Here is an 8,751-nt window from a genome sequence, read left to right as displayed (position 1 = left end):
CTCATTAAACTGAGACACCCTGTCATTTAGATGGTGGTCTATATGTAGATATATATTTTTAAAGTCTATAGCCTTTACTAGCCTTCTATTTAATACTATAGCCTTTAATAGCCTTACTATTGTGACATCTTGTAAATGTTCAGCAACAAGGCTAGAGAAAATGGCACAGCTTTAAAACAGAGGTAATAAAAGAAAGACAATGTACTGCTATAAGCCAAGAACATTAGCCACGAGCATATGGATAATTTCTCTCTATGTTTTGATTTTGATACAGAGAGGTATAAAATTAATTAAGAAGTGAGTATTCAGAAAGCAGTCAAAGGTTTTTCAAGCTAAAATGAAAAAATATTTTATGAAACAAAATGATCTTATTACCTTCAAACAAACATTGCAGAGTGAATTAAAAATGGTGATTAAGGGATTAATCTTGACCATTTTGACTAGTATAGCTACAAGTCCTACCAGAATTCTGAAAGATAAATAAGGCAGCAGGTTGGCTTTAGAATCGCAGTTTTCACTGACAGTTCCAGTGAAGGCTTCCCCAGTCATATGTGCCCATGTGCACATAAAATAGCTATATTTGTAAAGATGGGACCAGAAATAGAGTGTCCACGCTCCTCCTCTTCCCAATTTTTACTCTTACCAATGGACTCGTATTTCACTGTGCATTCTTGCCCTTTCCAAGTCCAGCATGTTTGATTAATCTTGTCACTGCTAGTTAATGCATTTTATCTCACAGAATAGGATAATCTCCATCATAATTAACTGCTCTGGTGTCTTGCTCTAAATGATCCCCTGCCTTGTTTTATTGTCATTAATTGGCAAAATACTCTAGACCTTCTTATCAGAAGAAAAGGAAACTGATGCGTAGAGCCTCAACCTGTCAGGAGAAGGCCAGCCAGGGCAGTATTCTGCAGGGCATGATAGGGCCCTAAACAACATTTCCTGTGAGCCTGACACTTGGTCTGGAGAGGAAACTTTTGTACAATATTTGCCCTGTTGGTTTTTTTTTGAAATCCTATTTTCTCAATAATAGCAAGTTCAAGAAAATGCAGATAGTAAAACATGTTCCATCAAAGAAAATTAATTTGTTTCCTATAATACCTGGATTGCAACTATCTTATTAGTAGTTTCTGCAATTACAGCAAAAGAGCTCTTCTCTTCCCCATATAAACAAGGAATAACTATCACAACTTGATTATCCACTAAGTAAAAAATGTGGTACTTTCACAGGCAGGGGGAAGTGTTAATTGTGGTGCAGCCAATACTGCCAAGCTGTGTTTTCAAAGAGGGGCCAGGGCCACTTCTGGCTGAACAGTAAAGCCTCTTACCAGTGTTGGGGATTGTATGACACAGTTCACAAAGGCTCCAGAGAGAGCACAGTCAATTCTATGTATCCCAGAGCCAGGTTTCTGTTCAGTTCTTGTTTGTCCACAAGTGACCTATTTCTCTATTGTATGTCACCATTAAATCCTTTTTTGTTTCTGATGTGGTTAATTACCACTTTCTTTCTACAAAGTGTTGTCAAAACAGCCCAAATGTAATACTTCATCTTTCAGACCCACTTTTTTCCCCTTAGCCTTCCTCTTGTTCCTTAATCTATTCTCTGTACACTTCCCTTCATATTTTGATTTCTGTTGTTTTTTTGTAGGCTTTTAATTTCCAGTCATGGTTCATGTCTTTGGTAGAGTTCTTTGTTTTTTACTGCCAAATATCTTCACAGTTCTCTTTCAGAAAGTTTAATCCAAATGAATAAAATTTACTCCTTTGAGAAACTTTATTTTTGTCTTTACAAAATCACTTTTCATCTTGTACGCAACTACGATATCTTTAGGGTCAGCAGTATGTGAGAGTTTGCTTTATGTACAATTGATATATGCAGCTGGGCCTTGCTAAGCTATATGTAGTATTTCTGCTTAGTCTAGTCTGCTCTAGAGATGGTTCATTGTGGTGTGAGTGATTACTTGAGCAGACACAGATGAGATTTAGCTTGTCATGAAGATGCTGCCTGTCTTTTCAGAGACAGGTTGAAAGCCATCACCAATATCAGACCCACTGAGGAGGAGGATCACAGGCGAATGGTAAGAGCAAAACTTCTTTGCCAAAAGGTTAGGTTTCTCAACAAAGAGTGACTTAGGAAAAACACTTTTTTCTGCCAATGAGATGCCACTGATGATTTTGTCATTTGGCAAATCTAATAATAGATACTAAAAGACGTCAAGATTTGAGGCAAATTGAGTGAAAATTAAAATGTCCTGGGGAGAATACATGAGGTTTTGCCCTCTTATTATTTTAAGAGGAACCTGTTGCTTACTGACATCAGTTAACCTTCGAAGCACAATGTTAAACAACATTTCTATGTAAATTCCTTCACTGCACTTGATCGGGTGAAAAAACTCTTTCATAGCATTGGTTTCTCTGCAAATCGTGGCACAATGGCTTGGCACAATGGCTTTTCCCAAAGGATCTGAAAATCTGGCTCATGTTATACATTGAGGTACTACTGTCATTATTTACAACGCTCACTGCTCAGTAGAACTGGGCCATGTGGGAGGTACTTTGGATTCATTGTTTAGCACTGGACTACTGATGTACTTCAGTTTTATAATAAAATAAAACTTATTTCCTATGAAATTCAGATCTCAGAAGCCAAGAACTGTATTTACACATAGAGATTCCTGTTGTGGGGGTTTTGAGGTGATGCTGTCTGCTTGAGCAACGCCCTGTGATTCAGTCTGGCTCTCTGTAGAAGCATCAGTTAAACCACCAGTCTGCACCATGAACCTAACATTTTAAAACTAGTGGCAAGAACCCAAAAAATAGCATATATAAGCTTCTCCAATGTTATGGGTAAAGTAAGGGAACTACATCTTCTCGCTCCCTCCCTATTTTCTTCTAACTTCTACACCTAATTCCAGCTTCGACTGCAGAAGATGCCCAGAAAGGCATTCACTTGAATGGTCTACCATTCAGAAGGCAATTAGGCAGAGACTAGTGATTTTGTTCTCACTGACAGAGAATCTCATGGATTTTCTACTTAGGATAGAAAAGGTTGATGGTTTCACTAAGAAAAAATAATATTTAAATGTGAGAAGAAAGGCAAGAACAGACATTGCTGTGAGTATTTAAACCTTCACTACTTCTTGTTTTGTTTAGGAGATTAAAAACTGTTTAAAGTTTCTTTCAAATTAAGAAAGCTGCTTATAAGCATGAGAGCCTGTCCTCGTCTTGACTCTCCATCTACACGTTATTTGAAAGACAACAGTGAATTTCCACATAGTTTAATGACCATTGTTTTTATACACTGTGTTCGTAGTATAGTACATACTCTTTACTTGCTTCCTTTGAGATGTGACCTTGAAGAGCATTTATGCAGATGGACATCAGTATGTCATTTATTATTAAAACTTTCTATAGTTAGGACTCAGGCATTTGGAATATCTGTGCCTTTGTGTACTAAAAAGGCAAAAGTAATAGCTTTAGTTTTGCCTGAAGAATCCAATAAAATTCTTGGGTCTTTCATTGGGCTTCAAGGTATTCTTGCAAAAATGCATCATTCTTTTGTGAACTATTATAATCTCATCTATTTATTTTCTCTCTTAAATCATTACCATGTTTCACCGCATGAATTCTTCATAACTTGTTTTTGCTCATTATGCTTCTGGAAGCAAGAAGGGAAATCTCTCTGGTGGTACTGCATGTGTGTGGTCGGGAGCACGTAGCCATACATCCTTAGTTCTTTGTGAAGAACAAAAGGTCTCTGAGTAAATTTTGTTGATAGTATTGCAACATAGATCCGGTATGGCAATGCATCTGATGCCTTAAACCCCTAATGGTTTTTATTTTTCTAATACTTATAAGTTTTATAAGTAGATTTTAAAAGCAGAAACCCTCCCTCCCTTGTCCCTTGTTGCTTTCCCTTTCCCTCTAGCACCCTTAGTTTACACATTCCTTAACCCTCTTACCCCATTCTATGCTCCCTATATCACTCCTACCCCTGAATACAGCAGAAATGTTTAGTCTTTTGTCAAGGCAAGGCCTAGATTGTTGGCAGAACAGCATATCAGGGCCTAAACCACAGAATACGGTCATAATTAGGTAACTATGTACCCTTTGTGCTCTGATGATGGTGAAGGTGATGAAGTAGGTGGTCCCAAAATACACTCCAGACCCATTTTCAGGGGGTGGACCCGGGGCGGTCCAGAGTAAAGGTCACAGGGTGGACACATTTGGGATTGGATGGATGGTATTATAAAATGTAACATCTCAGGCACGGCCTGCGCGCGTCTTCTAACATCTACTGCCTTGGCATAATAAACCATTTCTTATCTCACCCCTAATTAACTGCTCCGGGAGATTTTTTCAGCACCTAAATCCCACGGCAACAATCTAAAAAATGAGATTCTTCCTGTGACCTCCTGGAAATGGCATTCCAATGGAAGACCAGATGACATGGTCATTTTTATAAACCAGAAGGTTTCACCTCTTCTGTAAGTGTATCTCAGGTGTTGGCAGGCGGGTTCTTTAAACCTCTGTGGTCTGCTTTTTATCTTTTGCACTGAAATTAATTTAGCCCCAGCTAAAGACACAGGCGGAGATGGCTTAATATTATACATTACACTACAGACAACAGCCAAAATTGCTATCACCTGGGCTCCAAGAAAACCTTGGCTCTTTTCTGATTCTAAAACCACCAAGAAAGAAAAGTACATTGAATGTTAAAGACTATTCAGAATATCTTGTAGGACAGGTACTGAGATGAAAAAATCACCAGTAATATATTACTTTTCCAGTGGGGTAAATCTGGATTTGCATGCTCTAATGGGAGCATATTTTGTCTACAGGACATTCATCTTCTGCTTTTTGGTTCAGCAGTTTGGGATGACGGCTAAGTGGAACGTTCAGCCAAACTACACCATAAACAATCTCTACATAATGAATGATGCCCACTCTGTCTTATTATGACTTGGGAAATGTTCATAGTCCAACTGCATGTTTCAGGCTTATATTTTATGGAGAACAAAACTGTCCTCTTATGTTCAGATTATAAGTGGAAGAACTGGATCATGCTCTCCTTACAAAGTCAAGGATAATTCTGTGGGAAGGGAATACTTTGTATATCTCACCTTTTTCCCTGGAAAAACATTTTTTGCAGCCTACAATGTGAAATACTGCGGTAAAGATTGAACTCCTCTCTGTAGGTCAGCATCTGACTCCAAGAAGAAAAACCTGGGTCTTGCTTCTGGCAGATGTTGATCTGATTTGTTTCCAAAGATTTCCATTAGCCTCCCTTTCCTTGCCAATCTAGTCTGGTCTAGGGTATCCTTATCAGTAGAAAATTTTTTCTAATAACTGACAGCAATTATACTGCTGCTGCTTAAACCCATTTATCCCTTGTTGTCATGCACTGGGGATATGTAAAATGCATTATCCTTCTCCTTTGTCATCAGCTGTATATGTTTTTAAAAATGCATGTGCATCCCCCCAAATGTAAACTGCAGACATAGAAAATAGCAGAACGTCTGTTTTTTCAGCCACCTAAGGTGTGTAACCATGCAAACCAGAATCCTCTTTACGCTGTTCAGTAGTATGCTAGCTAGCATCCTCTTCTGTTTGATAAATTCACAGAAGCTTTAGTTCATAAATATATACACTAATGGACACACACACGAATTGTAGGAGGACTGAGGTCTTAAGGAATAAGAAACTAGCAAAAAATAAACCCTTTGAACCTCCTTCCACTCATCATCTCTCCACCTCACTTGGGCTACACAGATTTAAAACCTACTTTCAGATCCATAAGAATGCATCTTAATGGATTTGCAAGAATAACTAATTCTTGTTTTTACAGACTACTTTTTCGTTTGGAATTTTTAGTGTTGCAGACACAGTGATTAATTAAATTTAACTGCTTTTACTGTGTGAAAGATACTGCAGTATTATGCCAACTTAAAAAATAGAAAATGAGACTATACAGGTTCAACCCAAAATTGGACATAGTTAAAACTAGACATTTTCAGAAGGTCTAAGCCCTCCTTAGTAGTGCAACTTTTACAAGTATCTACTTATGGCTACTAATAAAACTTAATTGGTCAACTCTTGAAAAGGAAACAGAATACTTAAATACTTTTTTCTCACCTTTCACAATAAATCTTTTTGTTTACTATAGTTGTTATACTACTTTCCAAACACATTTTCAGAAAATATTGTGAGAAGAGATGCAGCAAGGCTATTTCTGCAGAGTTGGTGACTTTATTGCCTTCTTTAATTCTTTTTACTTGTTTAAATATAGGCATGCAGGAAAAAACATAGTCTGTATTAACCATTGGAATTTTGGGTGGCTGACCCCAATCTATCTTTGATGACAACTCAACAAAGACATACAAACTCACTTCCATATGTTTCTCACTATTTGCACTCAATCAGTTACCTAAACATTCAGAGAACCTGGACATTCATCATTGCAGGAAAACTTCAGTGAGCTTTTGGGGTAACAAGGGATGCAGGATGTAACTCCCTAATGTGAAGCTTGCCAGACTAAAATTAGATGCATTAAGGAATTTTTATGGACACTTGCAATTATTTCTTCTCCAATTGCAGTGGTATTCAACAAAATTAGTCTCTACGTCTTAGATCAGCTGGAGGAAATGCAACTTTAAATCTTTCAAAATCTTAATTATTTCTTTGTTTTAGAGCTAGACACAGTCTGGTGGCAAAAACTTAGCTTCCCTATAATCAGTGATCTTTAATCAGTCTTTTTACCCTGAAAACTATTACACAAAATATTCTATATGCTGTTAGAAAATAAAACTTGGACAAAGTCCTACTTTGTGTGAGGACACATGGTTATACGTGTTTAAATGCTTTTGACTTCAAGCTTCTTTAGTTCAGTATTTAAACTCTTTATTTTTGGAGAGACTTTGCACTTTACCATTGGGTATTAAAAATATCAGAGCCAAAAGACAGTGTTTCTTTATGCTGAAAAAAATCCCACACTTTGAGATCCATCCCCAAGATGTAAAATAAAAATATGTGTGGAGATTGTTGAGCATGGTAGGGTTTTATTTGGAGTTCAGATGAATTTAGGAATTATAACTAATCTGAGATAGGAAACTCATTCTTCACATAGCCTGATTGATTATTCATATACTTTTAACATGTGCAAAAAGCCTAAACATTTTGCTATCTGTCAGTGTCCAAGTAGAGGAAAAAAAATGACTTCATTTTTATCAAATGGAAATTTGATATGTCCTAGAAACCACAATGGGATAGTTGGGAATAAAGTAACTAAAGAAATGTTGGCATCGATGCTCTAGTAGTGGTGAGTAAATGCCCTAGGCTGCAGTTACACAGTCAGATCAGTTCTGAGAATTTTGCTGTACTAGAATTATGGAGGATGTGGGTGGGGAGGTCGTTTATATGACTTCAAAGCATATCCCCATTTTTCCCCCTCATTTTTCTGAAAAACTTGTTTTTTAACATTTTACCTGCACCAGGAATTTATTAAAGCTGAACCAACTGAAATATGTGGTCTGCTTTCAGGTCAGCGCATGCATGTTTATTCTAGGTATATCTCTCTCAATATCCTTATGTCAAATGACTTTGAGGTTTTGTGTTTGCAACGGACTGATTTTGACTTTGCATTTAGCGAGTAAGCCATCTGGGAGAATTCAGGAGCATATGAATTATAGGAACAGACCATACAACCACATTGGTTTGCATAAGTTGAAGGGACTTAGATGCAAAACTACAAGGACGTAAAAGACAAAGGTAGAATTGTAGGGGGAAGTTTTACTCCCTGAATCAGCACACACGCATTTCCATAAAAACTAGTTATTTTGCACAGATGTTGTGTGGCTCAAGGCTCCAAAACCAGCTGGCCAAGGTAATGAGTGTGCTGTGTTTCCTCCATCTTTTTTTCCAAAGAAGTGAAATACAAGAGGTGAAACCTTGGCATCAAGTTGGGATTCAATTGAAGATGGCAAAATGTGAAGGCAAGGGCCCTCCCAGCCTCTTTAATTGTCACTCTTGAGAAGGGATTAGTGGCAGGGAAAAGTAACATAGACAACTTGCTATGGTACTCTAATGTAAATGAAAGCAGAGGAATAGTGACTTTCAAAAAGTTGCAGTCCTCACAGATAATCAGACCCCTTTGTTTGTGGCTTTTCTGCTGTCCACATCAAGGAGACTCCTGACAGCTTTGAAGAATAGACATGACTACACACAAAAATTAAATTACCAGATGGCTTACACTAGAACCTACTTCCAAGAGCAGCATTATGCAGATGTGTAAGCATTTGCAGTTTGGGGCCTGCAGTATAATTAATATACTGCAGTCTCCAAACTGCAATAAAACTCCAAAACCTACTTCTGCTTTGATTTGAAATCTCCCTTTTCTGTCCTTCTTCCTCTTATGTATTTATCCTCATACATTTTTAAGACTGTGCTAATTAGCTGGATCTGCATGTCTTATCACCTATTCAACAACCTATGGGAGACCATACAAACTAAATAGCTTTGGGTAGAATCACATATTTTTTCTTTAAAAAAATCAGGATACACATATCAAATACAGCTTTTCTTTTCCTTTGGTATAAGCAAGTGAATGTGTTTGGAAAGGATGTTTTGATTATATGCTAGGAGAAAGGGTGGTTTGATGATATGTTTAGGACTCGGGAGACAGCCTTGCAAAGGGAAAGTTTATTGGATACTCGGAGGGACCAGGCTATATAAACTCTCCCGAGTTCTGCA

Source organism: Chiroxiphia lanceolata, chromosome 1, assembly GCF_009829145.1.
Source record: "Chiroxiphia lanceolata isolate bChiLan1 chromosome 1, bChiLan1.pri, whole genome shotgun sequence".
NCBI classification, from domain to species: Eukaryota; Metazoa; Chordata; class Aves; order Passeriformes; family Pipridae; genus Chiroxiphia; species Chiroxiphia lanceolata.
Note: the sequence above shows the minus strand (reverse complement) of the source record.